At 40.6% G+C, this 25,351-nt stretch overlaps 1 protein-coding gene across 1 annotated transcript in view; it reads right to left on the bottom strand.

The window, feature by feature from the left end:
• Positions 1-1,928: 1,928 nt before the first annotated feature.
• TSHZ2 (teashirt zinc finger homeobox 2) overlaps positions 1,929-25,351 on the bottom strand; it is a 443,868-nt gene continuing 420,445 nt past the window's right edge. Inside the window, exon 3 of the mRNA XM_077873605.1 lies at positions 1,929-9,908. The gene's annotated coding sequence lies outside the window, so the exon portion shown is untranslated. The remainder of the gene's footprint in view (positions 9,909-25,351) is intronic.

Below are 25,351 nucleotides of genomic sequence, written 5' to 3'. Positions count from 1 at the left end.
GCCTTCAGGTGTTCTCTGGCCACTGAAGCCTACCTCTTCCAACCTTTGGGCAGTTTGGAAGTGCGAGGAGTTAAAGCCCGCCCTCGCCCCTAGCCCCTACAGCAGCCTTTCACTAATAACTGAGCAAAGGTGGTGTATAAATACCCCAGCTCCCTACTCAGTACATAGAATAATTGAGGCATGATCTGCCTTATCTCTTAGATTTCCCAGTGGGATTGGGTCCATTGCTCATGGCGGTCATTGTTCTTAAAGCCCCTTTATCTTATTGACATACTTTCTTCTCCAGGTTCCATTCCCCACTCCCTTCTTGGCGTTTCTTGGATTCACCTCCCATAGAAACTGCTTATTCTCACATTTCATCTTAAGGCCAGTTTCTACAGGAAATCCTGGGGGTTGGAGGGTCTTGAGCCCCATGGGACAAATTAGCCTGTTTCCTGTTTTTGTAAATAAAGTTTTATTGGAACACATCCATGTGTATTTGATTACTATCATCTCTGGCTGCTTTTCACTACAATGACAGGGTTGTGTTAGCGGGCCAAAGACCAGATGGCCCACAAAGCCAAACCAATTTTCTATCTGACCCTTCAAAGAAAATGTGCCTACCTTTGGTCTTGAGGAAAAGAATGGCCTGGTCTGATTTACTTTATTAAAAGATCACTTTAGCTGCAGAGTGGAGAGTAGATGTGGGAATGGAGGACTTAAGGACTAATTAGAAGGCAATCACAGAAATCTAGGACATCTAAAAGTTGAACAGACTTTCGTTGTATTTTGAAGTTAGAAACAACAGGACCTGTCAATGGATTGGATGGAAGAAGGGAGAAGTTCAGAGATGTATTTTTGTGTACTTTTGGTTCTTCTGATGCTCCTTGAAAAATTATCTTTCTCTTCAATATAACTTCTTCAGTAATTCTCCATGACTTCTCAGCTTGGTTGGGAGCCACCTCTGGGCCCCCTGAAGTCCCCACACTCATCCTGACATAATGTTCACTCTTCCTTTGACCTTGCCTTGGATGGCAGAGATAACACATAACAGAGCCTGGATTCTTAATGCAATTTGACTCTAGACTCTGCTTTTGTGACCATCATCACACCAACTTATCAGTGTAACCCTCCCCGTAGCATATGGTAGGTGCTTGATAAGCAGTCACTAAGTGAATGAAAGCCAAGAACTCTTTGGTTTGGTCCAACCGGCTTATCCCAACACTGCCTTCACTACTTCTCCCTTTCCTCACCTGTCTTGCCTTCTCTCGCCCGGCTCTCATATTTTATGGTGCAGACATGGGGCCTCGGCAATGAAGTGGAGCTAACAGGTGATGCGATAGCCATCATTATTTAACGAGCAAGACCCTCATGTAGCCACGCAACATGGAAGCTGTGAGCTGGCTCTGAGCAGACAACAAATCATTTCTGGTGGGGCATCAGCGTCTGCTTGGGCAGCTTGTGTGTGAAACATGTTCCAATTCTCCTGGGACATTAAAGGAAATGGAGGGAGGACATAGGGAAACTGGAGTGTTAAGCAGGGTGATCCCTCTGAGGTAGAGAAGGCTGGGCCATCTCAATCATGTCTGCCCTCTGCCTTCATCCCTGAATTTGTGAGACAGCCGCCCACTGCCTCTGTTGAGATTACATCATAAATTACTCAGGCATAAGCTGACCAGATCTGAAAGCATGCAAAGGCAGTCCAGAAACCAAGCAAGGGTGCTGGCATTTGTAAAAAAACAAAACAAACAAAGCAAAAAACAAATCTGTTGGAGATGAGGGTAGATGTTGGAAGCGGGTCAGTAGGTCCAAGCAAGAGAGAGGCCCACCAATAATTTCCTCGCTTGGCCTCCCTGGGGTCAGTGCTGTTTCTCTACTCCCTCCCTCTCCTCTTTCTTGCCTCACTCCTCTCTTACCATCCTTAAAAAACACACATAGGCAGAAATCAATCCATCAAATGTCATTACAGATTTATTAAGCCTGATGTAGAAAGACATTTACCAGTAACATCTTCACAAAGCATAAAAAGAGCACTTCTATTCAGTCTTGTGCTTTGAAAATCTAAATATATTTTTATCATATAAATAATTCTTTTCATGTTTTAAGTGCATCTGTGTTTTTTTTCTTCTTCTTCTCTCCTTTAATTTTCATTCAGTTGGCCAAAGCGAAAGTCGGTGTTGACTGAAACGAAGCCATTTGCAAAGCTAATGGTGTTGAGAGGCATGTCTAGGTTCTACTGTATCAGCTGGGTCTCAGAAAGGTGGTTTAAGATCGGCAGCATTAGAATGAGGGACAGCCTCCAGCAAAATCATAATCGAACACACCCAAGTCCTTAATGTCAGCAGTTGGGTTTCCTGATGCAAATTACCGTAAGGTTTCAGATGGGAAACATTCTATTTTCCACTGTTGAGTGGAAAAAAAGAAAGATTTTTTTTTTTTTTTTGTCACAAAGGAAAGAGTCATCATGTTTAAAAATGTAAATAATACACTTATAGAAACCTTTTTGATGGAAATGAGGGGCTCCATATAACCTTGGCGACTGTGTTATTAGTTTTTCACAATAGCTAAAAGAAGTAGTATCTATTATTTAGGGCTTTAATTACAGTTCGCAAAGTAGAATGATTTTCTTAAAAAAAAAAAAAACACCCAACTCTTTAGATGTAAAAAATAATGGCTTCTGTGATATAATTTAAGAGTTTTCTTCATCTCCACCATCAGAGAATTTATTTCTAGTGGTAAAATTGTATTTAAAAAATCTCTCCTTATAGAGATAATTTCAATGCTGCAGCATCCGACACAGGCATACGTCTTAAGTGCATCCAAACGAAGTCATTTTTATTCAGCGAAGGGCTGATCTGTATGTTTCTTTTGACCTGATTTAAGTTATATGGGGTATCAAGACCAGATTGTTTATAATTAGGAGAGATGACAGGATGGTGGCAGCAAGGGACAAAGGCGGGAGCACCTTTTCTGAAGAAAATCCCTGCATACTTTTTTTCAAGCTGGAAAGCCATCATTTCCAGCTCGGTTGTTTGTCTTTGGGCAGTGACAACTCGGCCAAACCTTTGGAAATTTGCAAACAGGGGCTGCATTGAGCCCCGGCATTCGGGATGATGAGGAGTAAAAGAAAGTGTGGCTAGCCAAGGGAAGAATTTTCCAGATCCCAGAGAAGTGGGCACAGATGCCTGCCTATCTGTGATGAATCTGTTTGGCCACAGGGTGGTATAATTTTCCTAGCAGAAAACTTTTTTTTTTTTTTTTTTTTCATAGCAAGGACAATTTATAATCATCAAAAACAAGTGAAACATGGTTTTGATTAAAACAGCCTGTTGGCTCAATAATCTCTGTAATTTTAAAAACATCCTTAATGCAGAAGAAGAACACGCCGATGTCAGGAATGGCCTGGGGCCCCATTACAACAGCAACCGAATAAATAAGGAGGAGAATTGCGAGGTCATAAAAACAAAATTAAGCTAATGTTTCAAATTTCGACAATTATGAATTCTTCCTCTAAGAAGACATTAAAAAAAATTTTCAGGCACTATTAGATAAAATACAAAGAAGATCATTCTACATGGATGAGTTTGCAGTTTTCCCAAGGGGTAAAGCATGCCTTTAAAGGAAAACTCTGAATTAGGACGTTGGTTCCTCCCTAGATCCAGCAATTGGACGGGGCTCATGCAGACAAACTTGGTTTTTAGAATTTCTTTGTAAACTCAGATCTAATTCTTTCGTAAGCTATTGAAAGAGAATGACCAGGAAAAAATTACAAGCATATTTTTTTTCTATACAAAAGGATCCCCATCGTGGGCCAGTTTGGTAGGAAACAGAAACAAGCAAATATAACAAAATCTGTGTTCATACATGGCGATATAGTTAGTATATACAAATATGTACAGTATAAAAATGTATGGAAGGCTTACGTTCCCAGTCATCCAAGCTGCATTGTATACAGGGAAAACAGCCTGGCTTTTGCTCCTAGTATACAGGCAAATGTATTATATACAGCATGCAGGCGATAGAAAATTAGTGCATTTGCACGGAAACATTCTACAGGTATGGTTGCAGTCATTTTTCTTTGAAAATGACTAGTCTGCTTTCCTAATATAAAAATGTCTTTGCTTTTCTTCGCTGGCAAATAAACACTTTCCTTCAGAGCAGGGATGAATGTGATTCTCCTAACTCACTCCGCCCTAACTTCCCCACTGCCTATTCTAAAAGAAAAAAAAAAAATCTAGAATCAACAGAAGGGAGCAAATGTGTAACATAAATATGGTTGATACCAAATTTCCTAAAAAGCTACAAGCGCTCTGCAGAGTGAGAACGGGTTGACCATTAAAAAGACTGTGTATGATCAACTATCTTCTTGATTTTAGAGGGGTTTGAAAGTTTATGATTCATGCTGACTGTGCCTGGATGTTAGGAATCCAAGTCAGGAGAGATTAGGAGGATGTAAGTATATTAGAGACCAGAAAGTATATTGTATCCCGAGATATTATGACATTTAAGAACCCTGAGCCAAATAAGAATTGTTTCGTATGTCAGCTTTTTTTTTTTTTTTTTTTACTTGCATTGCACATTCTAGCATCTGCTGTGTTATAAGCCAAAATATTGTATTGCAAAACTGGAATGTTTCTGTTGTATTTATCTCAATACAGGACGGGAACGGTTTTTGCTTCTTCTCCTCACAGACCAGTTGAACTTTGTATATTTAAAAAATATACGTACACATTTATACTTCCTGATTGTTGTATGGGTCATTTAGAAAGTGAAAATATTACTGTACAAAGTCTTCACATTTGAGATATAATCGTATGATTGTGCAAGTTCTGTAAATATAAGCCTTTACCTGGGGACTGATACCCAAACGCAGGTTTCAGGTTCAAGATAATTCAGTGAACACACTGAAATTCATTTTCTGGAGGGGTTGAAGGGAGTGGTAGATTTTTTTTTTTCTTTTTGTAAGTAATGCATTTGTTCGAGTTTTTCAACTTCTCCTGGGGGTTTTCACAAAAGAGTTATTATTTGTACTTCCAAAAGCGGTTTTAAGCAAACAAACATTGTAGAGAGGGCTGTGAGAATTTAATCTATCTTTTTCAAACAGATCGTTTGTTCAAAGGCCTTAATGATAATCGTATGGCTATTGGTAAAATCATTTGTGTGCTGAAAGGTGTCATAAAAGGGTGCCATTGCTTGGAAGAGCCATTTTACTTGGAATATATTTTTCCAAAGGAAATGGACAGAGTCCTGTTGCAGAAATAGCATTCCACCTGGTACCAGCATTTTAAAACAGTCCTATTCTAATCCATAAAACATTTCTAGTTTTCCCTGAAGCTTTGGGCTGCCTTGCGCATGAATAATTTTTGGAGAAACACCCACGCCCGTTAGCCCATTGTTCGTAACTATTGGAAGAAGATTAACTAGAGCCTGGAAATTGTATATCTGCGTATGCCTCTGAATCTGTCACAGGAAACCAAAGGAGATAAGTGGCTTTTACTTTGGATGAAGAGGTAAAATTCCCCCCTAGAAATTCTAAAGATGATTCACAAGTTTCAAAATGTTTAATGCTTCCCTACAATGGAAACCTATCTCTCTGTCTGGGGGGATGGAAATTTGTATCTCGTTCTCCTGCTCAATCTTTGTCTAAAAGTATTTCATGGATATTTTGAGAAAGTGCCACATATAGGAAGGGAGAAAATGAAATTAGCATTTTAACATCTCACAGGGGAAAAAAATAAACCGAAAGTTCAGTTGGGATTTTTTTTCTTGCCTAATGCTCGTTCAAAACAGATACTACTTTATTGCTACACATACACATATGTAGTTCTATACATCGACACGCTTCTGTTCTTGAGGAGAGTAGAGGAGGATGTGAAAATGACATTTTTAATGTGTGTGTGTGTTTTAACAAAAACATATAACAAGATTAAAAAAATGAAACCCAATGAGAAAGATTTGAACACAGTCAAGTAGCCGGTGAAGTGACAGATAGAAAAGCAACAGGACTCGTGCACCTTTTAAGGCCTTGTAATCTTTGGATTGACTGTGAGAAGTTTCAGGAAACCATAGACTCTTAGTGTGTCACTGTCCGTGGAGCCTGGAAAATAAAAAGTGAATTCGTATATGTACACCTCCTCACTGCTTAAACCAGAGTTACGTAAATGCTTCCCAAGTATGTCATTTCATGAGCTTATTTTCTGCATTTCGACGAAGTTCAGCGGCTTGTGTCTGTGACATTAATTATGCAAGACTCAAACAACCCAAGCAGGCACATTTTGGGGGTGAGTTTGAAGAACTCTATTTGTGGCCTTAAAGGAATTCTGTGGGGACTGTCTGGGCTAGCCAATGTATCTGTGATTATAGTCTACATTTAGGCCTTGACCTGTTTTTAAGCTATTTCCTTTCTGTATGCTTTTCAGAAGGAGAAATCCCTATCCTGAAATATTAGTATTTTGAAAAACAGGAATGAAACCACAAATGACACAGGGGAGTTGGACCCTCTGTGAGCTCCTCCGGCAGGTGTCTGATATCAGCTACCTCTAGGAGAAGCTATAAGTACAGAAGGGCCAGGCTGTTGTGTTGCATTGTTTGCCGCTGTATCCCATAGCACCTAGAATAGTACCGTGCACATAGCAGGTGTCTCCTAATATTTTGGAACGAATTGGCTGAATAAATCGTGTTTCCCATTCTGCCTTGTGCCCGCCACCCCCGACCCCAGTGCTTTGTAACATGTTGTACAACTGGTGAAGTTGCTGAACTACAAAATGGGACCAAATACATAAAACTTAAATATTTTTTTTTTCCAGTGGACATTTTAGTTTGCAGCTGGTTAGTGGTCTTAGCTAGAAGGAGGGATGGGGGAAGAAAAGGCAGTTTCTCACCCCCCACTGATAACAAGTGTTGGTGGTGGAATGGAGATACTTGAGTGTGATTAGCATGATATTTGCACGTCATGCTCCTTTCCAGTTCTAAAGTCCCAATATATCAGCACTATGTTTGCTCTGAGAGAGGAAGAGGGTGGTCAGAAAGCAGATTACAAACATTCTTCTGAGCTCATGTTAGTTTTTCCCTCCAGAGAGAAGTTTCTAGAAGCCTCACAGGGCTTTCCAAATGAAAGACAGGCCTGGTCTCTAGAAATGTACTCAGGGCTGTGTTTATCTCACAGCATGAACCCAGATCTTGTTTCCTAGGGAGAACATTAACAGCTGTCCCTCAGCAGTGACATTTACAGTTACCAAGTGACAATTCATGAATCTTACCAAATTTATCAATATTTTTGTCTCTCGCCTCCCACCCCACCCCTCCATAGAAATTGCGCTAACAAAACCATATAGATTAAATGTTGAAGCAGATGATTTATTATTATTTTTTCTTAGAGGGGAAACAATTTCCATGGAGTTGAGAATTGTATTGTCTCCCTCCAGTTGGAGCAAGAGCTCAAGAATCTGCTTTTGAAGGGTAGCGACAGAATCTGAATTACGTAACTTTATCTAATAACCCTGGGTTGGAGCAGACAATTTTTAACGGCTTCAAGAAGCCCAATGCTAATGCATTGATTTTCCTTTAATAGAATTTCGTTGTCGAAGGACGGTGCTCAGTAGAGTCCACCCTTCAATCTTAACCCATGCGAAGACTGTTCCTTTCCAGTTGAGCTCCATTCATTTCTGGTTGAATAGGTTAAGCAAAGACAGACCTCGCTGTTCTCAATTCACTTTATGATCCTCCCATCATAAAAAATAATATCAGCACCTTGCTTTTCATGTCAGAACTACATTTGAGCCGCTATTCCCTATGCCCATGAGTAAATCCCATAAAAGCCGCCCCGTTGTACTGTTGCTATTTTTCCTTGTGGGTGATTGATTGATGGATGAGTGCTGACACTTCAATGAAGCTATTTCGACTGCCATCTCAATCCGATGATGTGAGGGGTATATTTTCTGTCCATGCCTCATTACTTCAGAATGACATTCCTGGAACTTCATTTACTTTTTCCCTCCTTCCCCGAAGCGCCATATTTTTTCCCATCTAGGTTATGCATGCCATAAAAAAAGCAATTTGCTATTATATGTGGCATAAGGGCAACACTTTCCCTAGGAGGTAAATAAGAAGTTTTTTTTTTTTTTTTTTTTTAATCCCAATGTTGAATTTAGGGATCATGTCAAAATTTCCAAAGCAATTTCAACAGGCAGCTTCCAGGAGAAACGGTGAAGAGGATATTTGGCTTCGTGTTGTTGGTGTTGAGATTTTTTTGCGTGTGATAACCTCGGTAATTAAAGCAACCACAAAACTGTTTTTTTTTGTTTGTTTGTTTCAGAATCCTCAAGTTCCTAGTGTTGTACCTAGAGTAGTTTAACTATTTCGCCTATAGCTGAGCAGCAGTTTATAACACAATCCAGACATCATTTGTCCTTTGAGAATAAGGAAATTCATTGTTTAAATGCAATGATAGATTTGCCTGTTTATAGATTGCTTTGAGTTGTATAGAAATGCTCAACCAGAGTAAACAGCTCTACCCCTGAATCTCCAAACTGTGCGCTAGGTATGCAAGACTTTCCATATTAAAACATGCTCTTAGCTTTTCCAAGTTGACTTAGGACCTGATTTTAATCTGTGTAATACAGTATTCCCGTTAATAATAACGTATAATTAAGACATCCGTTAAAAATCCATAACGTTAATTTAATGGAGAAAATCTAATACAGTTCTATTGGAATTTTTACGTTAAATTAACTTTAACGGGCTTTTAATGGATGTCTTAATTAGATCTCATTATTAACGGGAATATTCCACAAATTAAAATTGGGCCCTCAAAAGTTTTAATGAAAAAAGTTGCGGGAACACATTTAAAACGGACACCCTATTTCATGCTTTCTATTGCTTCTCGAGCTAAGCTGGTCTCCCCGTCCAGAAACAACAGGTCCTGCAGACGGAGATCCCCGGGCAAGGGGGCCGCTGAACTTTCCACCCTGCAGAGATCTCATCTTCTCGCTTGCCTTCCGATCCCGCCTCTCACCACCTTCCCTGCTTCTGCCAGGTTGCAGGTCTCCTATGTGGACTTAAAACCGTTGTTTTGTTGTTGTTGTTGCTTTTGTCTTTTGTGGGTTTGTGTGTGTGTGTGTGTGTGTGTGACCAACAAAGACGATGATTAAAAAGATGCCCACCAGCGCTTGGGAAAAAAGTCTTTGGCAGCAACATGGTTAAGCCTAACCGTTTGAACAACTTTCACAGAAGATGAACATTGTTCAGAGGTTTTCTTGGCTCAAACTCTGGTCTAACTTAATAATTCTTCCACTTTGCGGTGATGAATGGCTCCCCAGTGCAGGGCCAGGACTGGGCAATCCAGGTGCAACCGTAATTGTTGCTCTGAACAGAAACATTTCCTTTCGACAAACGTTCCCAGAGGGGTTATAAATAGGAAATGGACATTACCATGGAAAGTAAGCTTCCAAGGGTCTGCATCTAGCACAGCTCACTTGGACATTAAACTATGAGGACTCATACTCCCCCGCCCTTTCCTGTCAAGGGTTACAGACCGACGGAATAAGTACATCAATGTTCTCAGTCATTATTTTTCTTCAGTGGCACTTTGTTTTCTCGTGACAGTGAAAAGGGGACCATGGAGACGAGACTGCCTCTTTGCAGTTTATCAATGAAAATCTAATATCGTCCATAAGCAGAGAAGTGGAAATCAATACTTCATTACCAAATTGTTAGTAAGAATGAAGAGAGATGGCTGGGCTGGGTTTTTTTTTTTTTTCCTTTTTTCTTTTTTTCTCTTTTTCTTTCTTTCTTTCTTTCTTTTTTTTTTTTGGCAGTCTTCTCAGAGCAGGGTGTCAGGAGGAGTTCAGTGTCAGAAGCAGGTGGTATACAATGAAGGACTCAGGGTGAGGGGGATCCAGGCTGGAAAAGTTGAAACTAAGGCATTTGTCCTGTAATGGGAATCAGAACAACAGAGAAAGATGCATTATTTTCTGAGGAATAGCTCAGGTGGTTATTTCCCCCAGGTAGCCAAGTGGCCCACCTGCACTATTTCATTTGTATTAATGTTCTGCATGGAATCATAGTTACCTCTAGCGTAGGGTATGATATAACCATGTGATTCCTAGAAAGGAAGAGCCAGCTTAGGGGAAAAAAGAATCTTTAAAATGTTTGGAAGAGATATTTATACACTCATGTTCATTGCAGCATTATTCATAATAGGCAAAAGGAGGAAGCAATCTAGAAGTCCGTTGAAGGATGGATGTATAAACAAAATGTGGTATATGTATACATACAGTGGGTTACTATTCAGTCTTAAAAGGAAGGGAAAATTCTTATACATTCTGCAACATGGATGAACCTTGAGGACATTGTGTTAAGACAAAATAAGCCAGTCATAAAATATTATATGACTTCACTTCCATGGAGGTACCTAGTGTAGTCAAACAAACTTACAGAAACACAAAGCAGAAATGGTCATTGCCAAGGGCTGGGGAGTGGGGGAATTGTTGTTTAATGTGTATGGACTTTCAATTTTGCAAGACAAAAAAGTTCTGCAGATGGAGAGTAGTGATAGTTGCACAACAATGGGAATGTGCTTAATGCCACTTGGAAATGGTCAAGATGATACATTTTATGTTTTGTGTGCTTTTCCATAATTAAAAATAAAAACTATAATGTATGGCTTTCCCATTATACAGCATTTTGAAAAAGAAAAAATAAATTAACCTGTGGCCCTACCATCCAGGGAGAGCTCCTATTCACATTCTGCTGTATTTCCTTCTAGTTTTCTCCTGTGCGTTTACATGAGGCATACCGGGTTATAAGTGCCCATTGTGCAGCGTTCCTTTTTGGTGTGTCCCCCCACTTGGAAGCCTCACTGTAAATAGTTATACAAGTTCTATCACCTACATTATCAGAATTTACTAAAATGCTCTCATGATGTTGGACATTTCATTTGCTTCCAATTTTATTCAACTATAGGTAACACCGTGATAAACAACTTTGTGTTTAAAGCCTTGCAGTTTTGTTGGGATAGATTCATAGACTTAAGTTGCCAGATGTGGAATTCCTGAGTCAAAAGATAGGAACGTTTTTGTGGTTGAGGAAGTGCTACTTAAAAGTATGCTTTGCTACTTAAACGTATGCTTGTATGAGATTAATTGGGAGAATTTTTTTTCAGATATGTGCTATCTAGGTTATGGTAAGAATGCGTATAGTTTCCATTAGCCCAACCTGGGTGGCATTCCTTGTTCATGTCTTATTGTTTAGTGGTATTGCCTGTTTTTGTGAGAAAACAACACCTTGGACTTACATGTCATTAGTCTTTTGGAAAAGGAAAACTTCTAAGTTTCTAGTAGAAGAATAAGGACAAGTTGAAAACTGTTGACAGTTGATGCGTGTGAAGAAAGTATGCACAAAATAACCACAACAGACGTTATAAGTGATTCCTTGGTAAGAAGTAGCATGATGCTAACACTAGAGGCAGTTGTTATATACCTACCAGATGCCAGGCACTTTACACATACTACCACTGACACTTGACACAATCTTATCTTAAAAAGAAGAGTCTCAAAGAGTTTCATGACTTATCCAAGGTCACATGGCTAATAAAAAGAAGATGGCTTTATTTATTTATTTATTTATTTTTCCAAAGATGGCTTTAAATTTACGTTTTCCCATTTAGAAGCTTCCATGCTCACTTCAGGCATCCCTTCCCCACACTGCCCTTCTAGATTACAGATGGTCATCCTCAGTGGGAGGAGTCATTTCTCTTTGACGTTAGTTAGGTTTGCATTTCAGAGACAAAGTAGTCTTCCCTCTAACTCGGTTGGAACCCCCTAGCAGGTCTGGAAACTTGGAGGAGAGTGGTCACTCTGGGTCAGAGAAAGAGAAAGAAAGAGGGCAGAAATTGTAACGGTATACACAGAAGGTAGGAGGAGGGAGAGAGGGAGAAAGAAGAAGAGAGCAGAGGATTTTCTTTCTTCTTCTCTTTTTAAAAGATTTTATTTATTTATTCATGAGAGACACAGAGATGGGGGGGGCAGAGACACAGGAAGAGGGAGAAGCAGGCACCCTGTGTGGAGCCTGATGCAGGACTCGATCCCAGGACCCCAGAATCATGACCTGAGCTGAAGGCAGATGCTCAACCACTGAGCCACCCAGGTGCCCCCCAGTGGATTTTCTTAAAGGGTGAAAGTGTCTTGCACTGTGAGGTCCTGGCTGGAGGGTTGACACATGCTCTTTTTGAGGCCCCCCTTCTCTCCTCCCTGACCATATTAACGTGATACTGGTTTTAGAGAACTTGGTTTCATTTGTCATTTCTCTGGATTTGTTCAACACCCAGACTCCTCTGCCTGGGTTTCTCTTAGGGCAAAGTTTGCTCTGGGGAAAGGAGGGAGGAGAATGAAAAAAAGTAATTGTATTATACTACAGTCCCCTACTTGGAAATTCACAATAACATTAGCATAATAAAGGCTCTAAGAAGTCCTGCCACCAAAACCCAACCCAACCCAACCCAACACAATGGGTCTTTATTTAACCCAGTGATTCCCAGATTTATTTGATGACCCTTTTCTTTCCCATAAAACACTCACAAATATCCTTAGGTATTGTTTCTCTGGAAAATATCTTCATGGCAGACTCTTGTGTAAAAATAATGAAGGTGCTCAGCTCCTAAGATCGCAGTCCTGACCTCATTATTGACTTTCTGTGATTCTTTGCACAGGTCTTTGGCTTTTTGGGGTCTCGGCATGAAAGGAGCCTGTTGTAGTGATAGCTTGACATTTCTCGAGTTTACTCTACTTGTGTCAACCTCATGATGCTGCCGTACAGGAGGGAGTAGTGTCTACACTTCCAGCCTAGGAAATGGACATTGAGGGAGGTAAAGCCATTTGGCCTGCAGTCACTTGGCTGGTAAGTGGGAGAAAGGGTAGTTGGGTGCAAGGTTGTCTGGGCTCTTACACCACTGCTTCTTTTATGGTCTGTGATGGTTTGGTAATATCGTAAAGTGTTGAACACTAACATTATTAATAATTCAGAGGCATTTCTCCAAGAGTATCTGTACAGTTAGTTATAGTTACTGAGTTAAATTCTAGATACAAGTGCCTTCTATTGAAACCTGACAGATCTTGGGACACCTGGGTGGCTCAGTGGTTGAGTGTCTGCCTTTGGCTCCTGTCATGATCCCAGAGTCCTGGGATCAAGTCCCGCATCGGGCTCCTCGCAGGGAGACTGCTTCTCCCCTTGTCTGTGTCTCCACCTCTCTCTCTGTGTCTCTCATGAATAAATAAAATCTTAAAACAAACAAACAAACAAACACCTGACAGATCTCATATTCCACCCTGATGGGTGGAAATGGTGGATTCTTCCAGAAGGTCAGGGTTCCTGTACTAAAACAGAATGTGTACAGAGGAGAACTGAATCTTGGGCCACTTTGATACGATATAACTTTCCTTACTACTTCTTATCTTAGAAGAAGCAGCAGCACCTTAGTTTTCTGTAGGTCTAAAGATGGGACCCTGCAGAAAATTAAAGCTAGAAAATGAAGGGAATGAGAAGTAGTGGTTTAATTTCTCACTGTTCAGAATGAGGTGTGTAAACTACTCTTGGTTGTGTCTCTACTGGTTGTGGAGGCCATGCTTTGCTGCTGCGTGGATTTTTTTTTTCTTTCCATAGTATGTTAAGCTACTACTATAAAAATAAAACAGAAATAAATAAAAAATTTTAATTGCATATCTAAAAAGTCATTGGCAATGTTCATTAAGGAGAGTTTGTGAGGGAGAGGCAGGTGAAGAGATGTAATTATCTTTGTATTAATTACATAGCCACCAATAGATGTGTAGAATTATATCTACTTTAATTTGGCCACGCTAGAATTTTTTTTTTTTTAAGAAAAAGAGAGAGAGTGGGCCAGGGGAGGGGGCGTGGAGAGAGAGAGGGGGAGAGAGAGAGAGAGAGAAAGAGAGAGAGAGAGAGAGAGAGAATGTTAAGCAGGTTCTATGCCCAGCAAGGATCCCTATGAGGGCCTGGTCTCAGGACCCTGAGATCATGACCTGAGCCGAAATCAAGAGTCAGACCTTAACCAGCTGAACCACCCAGGCACCCCCGGCAATCCTAGAATTTTTAATCCCTCTGGCACATCATTTTGGCTGGCCCTTCCTCTCCTGGCCCTTGCTCAGGCCTGCCTTCTTCTTTTTCTACTTTTCCTGTTCTCAGAGATGTGTTGCTATTCCCGGGGGGAGTCCTGTGGTTGCTACAAGGATGGGCGCACCATCAATGTTGAATGGTTTAGGTACCGGGACTCTTAGGCACCTTGCAACATTGGGACTGCTTCTTACAAGGTGGTATTGTCTCTCATCCTACACCATTTTTGAAAATCTCTCTGTAGGTTGGGGTTTCTCAACCTTGGCACTATTCTATTGATATTTTGGGCTGGATAATTCTTTGTTGTGGGAGACTGTCCTGGGCACTGCAGGACTTGTAGCAGCATCTCTGGCCTCCACCCACTAGATTTCACTAGCAGCCCCCTTACCCTTGAGTTGTGACAGCCAAAAATATCCCTGGATGTTGTCAAATGTCCCTGGGCCGGGGAGCAAAATGATCTATCACAGCAGTTCAGAACCGCTGACATAATGGAGAATATTTTTATAATTATTTCAGCCTAGAACCAAATTCCATTTTACATATAAACACGAAGTATTTGGCGCACAGTTTCATATACATTGCATTGTCCAGAAATAAAATCCTCTTGCAAACACAGAAGAACTAGCTTGTTTTCTTTGGAATTTTCACGGGAGTTCCTGGCCATTTAAAAAAAAATCAAGTCACCTGTGGCATCGCCACTCATGGTATTTGAGATGCCCACTCAAGGGCCCCGGAACTGACCTGCACTTGTCATTGACATGTTCACAGTGAGTCTACATATATGAGCACACAGTGGACCTCCTTGTCATCCTTTGAGGACCTCGTACCTGAGTGCGGCCCACAGAACGGTAGCATTGGGATCACCAGTGCAGGGGGCCTGTCCCCAGTCCTGTTGACTCAGAATCTGCATTTCACAGGATGTGAGGGGATGCTGTTCATGTTTGAGGAGTCCTGTTCGAGTGGACTTTTGTGCCCAAACGTTTTCCTTTGGTTTCTCACTGTACACTCATCGCACCAGATGCTTTCTTTTGGAAATGATGTATGTAAGCTGGTCATGTGATCTCTGAATTCATTTCTGGATCGTAAAGGGGAAATCAGAAAATGTTTGTTGGGAAATGTCCAGGCTGGGTCTGCAAAGGCTGAGGACCCCTGCCCTCCATGGGCCCCGTGTAGGCAGACGCATCTGGAGTGTGATGTCAGCTATCACCTGTGTGCCGAGGACTGCGTGTTCCAGATCCGCACATCCAACTGCCTTCTTGACGCCTCTACGTGAGTGTCCCACAAGTCCATCCGAGGCAACTGTTTCTAAAGCAGGGAGCTTGAATTCCCCCGCTTCCCAGCCCATTTCTCCTCCAGTGTTTCTGTTCATAGGAAATGGAACCTCGGGCCACTCAAGTGTTCCGGCCAGAAAGTTGGGTCATCCTTGACACCTCATCATAAAAGCTCTCGCCAGAATCTACTTCCATGCCTTCCCCAACACCCCAGTTCAAGCCTGAGCGTATCCTCCCCAGATGATGGTAGTACCCTCCCCCAGGACTGCGTTACTCTGCTCTGCATCCTGCTCATCATCTTCCATATGGCAAACAAAGTGAGCTTATGAAAACTTTAATTAGATTGCAGCAGTCACTCCCTAATTCCTCCCAGCTTAGAGTCCTTCGGTGACCTCCACCGCACTCAGGAAAAACCCTGTATTACTCAAACTTTTGGCTTGATCTGGCCTTGCCACCTCTCTGACCTTACTTGGGTCTCTAGGCCCCTTGCTGATCTGTCCCAAGGACAGGGACCTTCCGACAGCATCCTTAACATGCTTGGGGGCTTTGTAGGTGCTGTTCCCTCTGTCTATGATGTTCTTCCTTCTATTCGTTTGGCAAGCACCTTCTCATTCTTGAAGTCTTAACTGGAATGTCACTTCCTCAGAGAAGCCTTTTCTCACCCTCGGGGCTTGACCAAGTTCTTTTGATATAATCTTGCACCTTATATGTTGTTCTTATGGGACTTACTGCAGTTTATAAAATTAGTCATAGGCTTAATTTTTAATTTAGTGTCTGCCCCCTATACTGTAAACGCCAGGAAGGTGGGGGTAGTGTGCTTATTTTTTTTTTAAGATTTATTTATTTATTTGAGAGAGAGAGAGAGAGAGAGGGCACAGTGGAGAGGGCAGAAGGAGAGGGAGATCTCAAGCAGACTCCCCACTAAGTGTGGAGCCAGACACAGGGCTTGATCAAGATCTGAGCTGAAACCAAGAGTCAGAGAGGCCCAACCACTGAGCCACCCAAGGTGCCCTGACTGTGCTTTTTGATCATAACAAGCAGATAAGCCAACATCTGATACGTGGTATGTACTTGATAAATATATGCTGAGTGAAAGAAGCCCTAAAGACAACATGAAAAAAGAATTTTAAAGTATTTTAAAATACTTTAAGATAATATAAAAGCAAATAATATATTTGTCTGGAATCCTACTTCTCTAATTCTATGAAAGAGACAACGTACAACATGCGAAGAGAAAAGAGATTAGGACAGTTAGTCCTTAGAGACATAAATGGACATGAACAAGCTTTGCCATCTGCTCGGTACTTTCAACTTCAAAGAATAATTTATTTTGCCATGTTGAAACAATTTACATCTTTTCAAATGTTATCTATATCTATATCTATATCTCTACTCTTATACACAATGTATAATATGTGTGTATGTGTATACTTTTCTGAAATATATTGGATAAATATTAGTAGCCCCAAAGATAAAAAGATTGAGGTCAAGGGGGTTTAAATAATTTGCTCCCATAGTGATTAGTGATGAAATCAGGATATCTGGCTCCTAATACTGGGCTTCTAAAAACTGGTTAAAAATGAAAAAAACAGTGCAATATAAATGCAGAAAATACATAAAATGTATTATTAAAAAAAAGACTGTGATAAGAAAGCAAAGTGGTTATGGAGACGTGTGATTCCTAACCGTGTAATCCTGGGAGAAACCTGCAGTTAATATTTTTTCAAATTGATTTTACAATTTGAAAATCCAAATTGGCTCACCTACATTGCTGAATTTCATCATTAGTGCTTCACCTAATTTTTCCTAAGAGAAATCTCTGTGTGCAGAAACCCTTAAACTTTGGTGGACCAATTTCAATTTTTAGAACGAATAAAGTAATTGCTTAAATGTATTGAATGCTTTTCATATGCCAGACACAGCTCCATGTAAGTAGGTGGATAATATTTTCAAATATTATCTGATGTGTTTTTGCCTTTTCTTGATTTCTTTCTTCCACATACTTTTCCCACCACTGAAAGCAGACACTGAGACAAATTGCTCTCAAAAAGGGAGGCCACAAAATAAGCCAGACAGAATAAAGTGGCTGGGCTTCTGGGTGGGTGAGAGGGACTTTATCTTTCTTTAATAAATCTCAGAGGTTGAGTCAATAGAAAAATTAAAATAGAACAGTAACATCCAGGTAATGACTATTAATTTTAGGCCTCACCCCTTGACATTTTTTCCATTAATCGTCCCAACAATACAGGGGGTGTATCCAATATGATGGAGGAAGAAGCTGATGTTTAGGTTACTGAAGTGACTTATCCAAGGTGACATGACAATAAATGGAAATGGATATTCCAATATTCAATCGGAATATATCTTTTCTGGATTTTATTTTATTTTATTTATTTTTTTCTTTCTTTTCTGGATTTTAGAGCCCTTACTCTTTTTTTTTTCCCTTACTCTTAACCACAAAAGAATTATTCCTGATGTGGGATGTGTGCCAATGAGTACACAGATTCTTTGTCAAAGGGCTGTTTGATTAGACCATTGAAGAAAAAGATGCAAAATTATTATCGATCTTGATAGTCTTCTCCTTGGAACATCTGAATACAGATGACAAGCTGGTCATAATCGACACACTGGAAAATCTCAACTTTTGAACTTCCTCTTTTAAAACACAACTTGCGATAAATGAACCATATGCCTCAAATGTATAATATATGCTCCATGACACAAACCAGACAGCCGACTGCCCACAGCTCTAAAGCTAAAGGCAAGTTTTTCTATGTTTTTCTTTCTTTATCAATGCCTCAGTGAATACTTTCTAAGCTTACCTCCGCCCTACACCACCAAATTCGAGTGTCTAAGAGAGTGGGCAAATTGGAAATAATTGTTAAAATAATTTCCATTTTGGCCTACTTGATGGGAAAATAATTGTTAAAATAATTTCCATTTTGGCCTACTTGATGGGAAACCCTTGAAATGGTTTCAAATCTCTTCACCGCTATGTGTGAAATGGCTGTGGAATGAAACTGGCAGACACAGGGTGACATCTTGGAGAATAACAACAACAACAAAAATGTCAGGCAGGAAGACGTGGGGCCTCCTGAGAGTGGCGCAGATGCTGTCACTAGGTGTCATTTGTGTCCTTCCCTGTGTGTCAGCTTAGAAGATTTCAATGGCAGAAGAAAATCTGTTCCTTAAAGCACACTCTTCAACTTCAGACTGCCCAAGTAGTTGAGACACAGAAATGAACGAAAAGGCATGGGGGGCTACCTTGTGAAAATCTCTTGACAACTAATAATGGGATTAGGGAGTCTTAACCGCTGTACAGTTATCCCTAATTATAACCAAAGGTACATCAATCTAAATAAAAATGATAAGGTAGATAGAAGAATTCTCCCTCCCGCCAACTAGCGTTTTAATACAAATCTCTCCTCAGTATGATGCTTTGACAAAGTTTGGATTGGATAATTATCAAAAAGAGATAGAGCCGAGTGTTAAGAAAAACATATTTTTGTAGAAAGGAATGGTTTCAGTTTTAAGTGTTTGGTTTTGGGACGCCTGGGTGGCTCAGCGGTTGAGCATCTCCCTTTGGCTCAGGGTGTGATCCTGGAGTCCCAGGATCCAGTCCTGCATCAGGCTCCCTCCATGGGGCCTGCTTCTCCCTCTGTCTGTGTCTCTGCCTCTCTCTCTCTCTCTGTGTGTCTCTCATGAATAAATATATAAAATCTTAAAAAAAATAAGTGTTTGGTTTTATTTGGGAATCTCCTACTATCTTGATTGTACTCACTCCATTGCAAAAGTTGTGCATGGAATTTCTGCCAGACATTCAGTTATCAGGAAAAGTTTTGCTTCATCTTAAATTCCGGTATACATTTTCTTTATGGAAAAGATGGATCTCGGGGTGGATCAGGTTTCCATTTTTGCTTTCACTACTGGGAAGCTCAGCGTGCATTTGGTGGCCCAACTTTATCGACTATGTAGCCTCTTGGGACTCCAGTATATACCCAACAACTTCTTTTCATATTCTTTTTCTTCATTTTCATATTCTTTATTTTCTTTTGGCACATTTGTTAATAGCTTGGCTCTGTCATCTACTAGCTGTGGGATCTTGGGGGAGATGACTTAGCTTTTATGAACCTAAATTCCACATCTGCAAAATCAGGCTAATAATAGTACCTTGCGTGCAGTGGTGCTGGGTACACAATAAAATGTATGTTTTAAAAAGTTATTTTCTTTTCTTTTATGATTTTATTTCCTTGCATACAATACAGCACCTTAAAAGTCCTGTGCAATAAGATGTAGAATAAATTAAGAAAATACACACATAAAATTCTGCTTATGTGTTAGAAATAAGTAATCATTTGGTCTTGGAAAGTGAATTATTCTTTCCTTCTGAAAACTTGAAAAACTAAGTAGAAGAGAGACTCTTCAGTTCATGCATTAAATGTTAAAAAGAAATCAGTTGTCAATTCAGATGAGAAACTCAGAAAAGTTTTCCCCTTTTATAAAAAAAGGATAAAATAGCATTTTAAAACATTTGATGTGGTTATTAAGAAGAAGAAAGTATAAAACAGTCATATTACCATTTTATTAAGTGCTCATTACAAGCTCTGCATTTACAGTAATACCTGATAGTAGATCACATTGTCCCTATTCATTGATGACAAAATTTCTTAACCAAATTCAGATGGGTAGCAAGTAGTAGAGCTGGCATTTGGACTTTGGTCTGTCTGGCTTCAAAGCTTGTTCTCGAACCAATATTTATCGCTGTCAGAGGAACTAACTAGAATCTTTTAAAGGCATATTGCTCAGTAATGCCATATAATGAAAAATAAGGACTGAAAAACTGTTCAGCTATTGTTGTCCTTTTGAGAAAGGAATTAGAAGGATGGTGAAGATCAGGACAACATCCTGACAATGGAAAGGGAAAATGTCCTTGGTGGTTTCAATGTTAATTATAATTTCATGTTTGGCAATTATGTATTTCACCTTTGACGATTCTCATCGATGGTTGATTTTGGTGCACGGCCATAGAAGAGGGAAAGAAAGCAATTTCCCTGTACCCATTTTTATTGAGCCACATTCATATACTCCAAAAGGGCACTTAAATTGTTTGAAAGGGGTCTAGATGCTGGCAAACACCACCATAAACAACTCGGACAGCTTAAAGTCCAAACCGCCAACGACATGATTCACAATGGAACCCATCTTCTCTAAGTGGAGTGCAGAGCCAAATGTTATTTATTACAACTAACTTACAACCGAACGAGATTCACTGCGTGGACACAGCTAGGGGACATTACTGCTGCCTAAATGTGAGTTGTTGGTGTTTAGGAAGAACGGCATGCCCTCCAAGCATGACAAATAAACAGGGCAGATTATTATTATTATTATTATTATTATTATTATTATTTTACCTTTGTGATTATGTATCTAAGCCCATGGCAGCACTGTTTGTAGTGTTGCCTACATTGGAAAAGGGGATTAATGGGTAGGAACCCATGTTTAGATAATTCAGGTAAACCCTCCCAGTTTCCAAGAAGTTTTCCTTCTTTTTAGTGATAGTTTCATTCATTGGGTACCTGCTCTTTGAAGATTGACTGCTGTTGTTTTATTTAATCTCTATAATAATCTCCAAATGTAGCTCTTATGAACCCCTTTTCAGAAGTCAGGGAACAGAGAGCCAGAGCTTTAAGTGATAGGGCCAAGATCCTGCAGAATGATACAACAGGGTGTGAACCCAGGTCTCTCTGTCACCCAAAGTATCATGCTGTTCATGATAATAACTAGTACCCTTTACCAACTCAATGGCTACCAGTAGTTACAAATCCTCACAAAGGATTTGGAAACTCTAAGTTATTTCCTATTACAAATGAAGAACCAGAGGATCAGGAGGTTAAGTTGTTCCCTCCACCCACACAGCTATTTCCTCGTGAAGCTGGAGTGAAATCAAGATTTGTATGGATCTCTCACCCAGACTCATCTAACTCTACCAATGTTTTTCCAAAGTATGTTATGGAATGCCTGAGTCCCTTGAGATGCTCTAAAAAAAAAAAAAAAAGAGTAAAAAATTCATTTATTTATATTTTAAACAAAATCTCCACAGAAATGTCAATCTCCTTCCCACTTCACAATCTGTGAACCTGCTGTATGCCTTATCTAAAATGCCCCTCCATGACCCTGCCTGGATGATTCCTGCTCCACACTCGATCACTTACTCACTGGCTTAAGTATCATGTTGTCAGAAAGACCTTTGCTTATTCCAGAATAAGCAAATTCTCTTACCCCAGAAAAAGAAAATCCAGATTTTTTTCTCTCCTATCTCCAATTTGCTATTAATAAAGTGAGTATTGGTTTAATGCTTGGCTCTTCCACTAGCCTTCAGGAGGGTGGGGATGGTGACTGTTTTGTTCAACACATCTCCGAAGCGCCCAGTGCCATGTCAGCCCAGTGCCTGGCCCATCATTGTCATTCAGTGAAGAAACATGAGTTTTTCTTCCTACTTTGCCCATGGCTCTACCCTTGTAGAGTCATGAAAATGGAAGCGAATGACCTCAGGGATCCTCCCTGTCCTCACCATTTTGCAGATGGTGACCTGGAGGCCTAGAGTTCACATCCATTGGATGATGAGAATAGTAACAAGAAATACCTGTTATTTATCAACCAAGCATGTTCATGACGTAGAGCCCATGTGTTTAACCAAATATGTCTAATCTTCAAGATGGATGAGGAAACAAGCTCAGAGGTGTTAAGTAGAGCTAGTATATTCAGAGCTATATTCAGAGCTAGTAAGTGGCATGGAATGATCTGTGCCTTGTGCCTCTGAGCACATTCTCCTCGTTGGCCCCGCTCCACATGGGAGTCACCGGGGAGCTTTAAAACACTCATACCTAGGCTCACTCTCAGAGGTTCTGCCTTAATTGGTCCAGGGCATGGCTTGGGCATTGGGATTTTTAAAAGCTCCCCAGGGGATTCTAATATGCTGCCAAGATTGAGAACTACTGCTCTAATGTATGATTGATTGATTGATTGATTGATTACTGCCATTTAATCAATTGCCCTTCTTGCAGGGAATCAGTAGAATATATGACTTGTGCAATTCTACTACAACGTTCTTTGCTTCTATCTCTCTTTCTTTTGCTCTTCCCCTCCCCACCCCAAAACCTGCATTTTTATGTAAATTCCTTCACAACACCTACAAATATAAAAAACCCCCCACAATGTGCAACTGTTTATAAAGATAGAGGCCCTCATTTACAAGTCCCTGACAATATGGTCTAGTTACTTCTCAAATAAGAGTGACCAAGTAAATTTCCAGACACACAGAGAATTCACAGGAGACCTTCAAGAACCTGGGGTTCACTTGCCCGGCAGTAAAAACACCTGCTGTTATCAGATAATGAAGATTCACCTGCTGCTGGGCATGATGTGAGGCTGGTGGGGGAAAGAGAGCCCTATCCCTGCCCTGCCAAACCAAGGTGGGTATTATCAGCAGTATCGTTCTACAAAGGGTCAACTGGCTCATGAAGCATTGGTCACCATGGTTAGTAAGAGGTGGATTCTGGATTTGGACATTCCTCTACCTACCCCTCCCCTGCCCCCAGTTACACCATCATCGCTAACCACACTCCTGGCGGCTTCCTCAGACTCTGCCCTGTGATCCTGTTTGTGCACTGAAAAAAACACTGAACAAGGTGCTCTTCCTTGAAGGAATTAATCTATTTCCTCTACCCCCAATTCAACTGTTGAGAAGCAATAATATTGATTTTAAATATCTCGCTTATAAAATTTGCTAGGAAACTTTTGGTCCTGTGAAGCATAGTTATAAATGAGGAGATAAGGTAGACCTCTCATCTTTTGTGTAGAACGTTAATGGAAAGCTTGTATGGAGGTTCCCATTGCTACGAACTGTTCCCTCTGAAGCTGGGGGCAGGAGCAGGGGCAGGGGCAGGGGCAGGGGCAGGGGCTGGATGGTGGTCATGAGAAGCAACCATTGAAGTTAAAGCAATAATGACATATGCTTTATTGACAACCAACATGGAAGCCAGTGTTATGGACTGAATTGTGTCCCCTCAAGATTCATATGTTGATGAACTAACTTCTGGTACCTCAGGATGTGACTAGATTTGTGGAAAAAGCCCTTAAGGAGGTGATTTTATTAAGATGAAGCCATTAGAGAGGGTCCTAATCCAATATGACTGGTGTCCTTATAAGAAGAGGAGATTAAGACACATGAGAGACACTGGGGATTCGTGGGTACAGAGGAAAGACAATGTGAAGAGACAGCAAGGAGGCAACCAACAGCAAGCCAAGGAAAGAAGCCAAAGAGAAAACCAGCCCTGCAGACACCTTGATCTTGCACGTCCAGTCACCAGAACTCTGGGGAAATAAATTTCTGTTGTTAGAGCTCCCAATCTGTGGTACCTTGCTATGGGAGCCTGAGCTGACTAATATAGCCAGAGAAGGAAGAACAAGTGTCTAAAGCTTGCTGCTGATCACACTGGCCTGGAGGCAGCCCAGCCTTTCTTCACATTCTGGAAAGTGTATTCAAATTTATTCTCTTCCTTACCCTTCCCACCTGTGGTGTGAGGTGGGAAGGGCAAGTGTCATTAAGTCCATTTAAGAAAGAAAGTAAATTGAGGCCTAGCACATTTCCACAAAATCATAAAGCAATTTGATGACCAATATGACACCACAGCTCTCTCTCAGAATTTAATTTTAAGTAGGATTACACTTAAAACCAACCTTGGTTTTGGGAAAGGAAATCCTCTGGTTGGTTAAATTCATTTATTACACTGTGAACAATGAGGAAGGGGGATGGAAAAATGAGGGGCTGTTGGTGTGAAGGGCAGCATGACCACTCTGAGAAGGGACCAGAGAAGCCTCTCTAGAAGGTGATATTTGAGTAGGGCCACCCATGGTGTGAGGGGTGGGACACTGGAGGAGTACATGCCCAGGTGGAGCATCTGCAGATACAAATCCCCAAAGGTGGAACAGGGGACATAACAAAGCCTACACTGGTGGAGACGGCCCAGGCTAGCAAAACCAACCCACTAGCAACCAAGAGTAAAATCAGAGCTGCATCCCCGACTCTATGGCCCTTGGGTCAAGTCCCATCTGCGGCCTGTCTTTATATGGTCTACGAGCTAAGAATGATTTTTACATTTTTAAAGGACTTTAAAATACATCAAAAGAAGGATAATATTTCATGACACATCAAAATGATATGAAATTCCAATTTTAGAGTCCATTGATAAAGTTTTATTGGCACACAGACACACACATTTGTTTACATATTATTTATGGCCTCCTTCATGCTACAAGGGCAGAGCTGAGCAGTTGTGACAGATTGTATTAGTTCGCGAAGTCTAGAATATTTACTATCTGTCCTATACAGGGTAAGTTTCCCATCATTTGTTCTTTTTGGAAATAACTCTTTTTGAATACCTGTGGATGTGACTTCCTTCTACTTAATAGTGGGTCACTTTTCTTCAAAGATCTATAGACAGGGACATCCATGAAATGCTGGCTTCTTGGATTAAACACTCCAGGAAGGGCCACATGGCAGGTTGCTAAAATATACTCCTTAATTGCATTTATATCTACTGAGAGATTTTCCCATGCTTGACTCTGGGCTAGGTGCTGGGTGTTCTACTTGGAATGTGATGATTTGGTCCTTGCCTTCTTGTAGTTTATGTTCTAGTTAAACAGGTCTTCAACAGAACTTTCTTCTGCTCTTAGCTGCCTCTATGCCATAGGCATGGTAGTTAGAGTCATCGCTTCAGAGCCAAGCCAATTAAAGGTATGCCATAGTCACATCAATGCCCTGTTAATTAGGCAGTGTTTTGGTAAGAAGCAATGGGAAAATAAGATGGTGAAACATGCATGAAGTCATTTCCATGCTATGAAGCAAACCTTCACCTGACAGCTATGCATCGAATTCAAGGGATCCAATGAAACTTGGATGGGAAAGAAAGTTACAT

This window comes from Canis aureus, chromosome 26 (assembly GCF_053574225.1).
Source record: "Canis aureus isolate CA01 chromosome 26, VMU_Caureus_v.1.0, whole genome shotgun sequence".
NCBI classification, from domain to species: Eukaryota; Metazoa; Chordata; class Mammalia; order Carnivora; family Canidae; genus Canis; species Canis aureus.
Note: the sequence above shows the minus strand (reverse complement) of the source record. Positions and strands in the feature narration are given on the sequence as shown.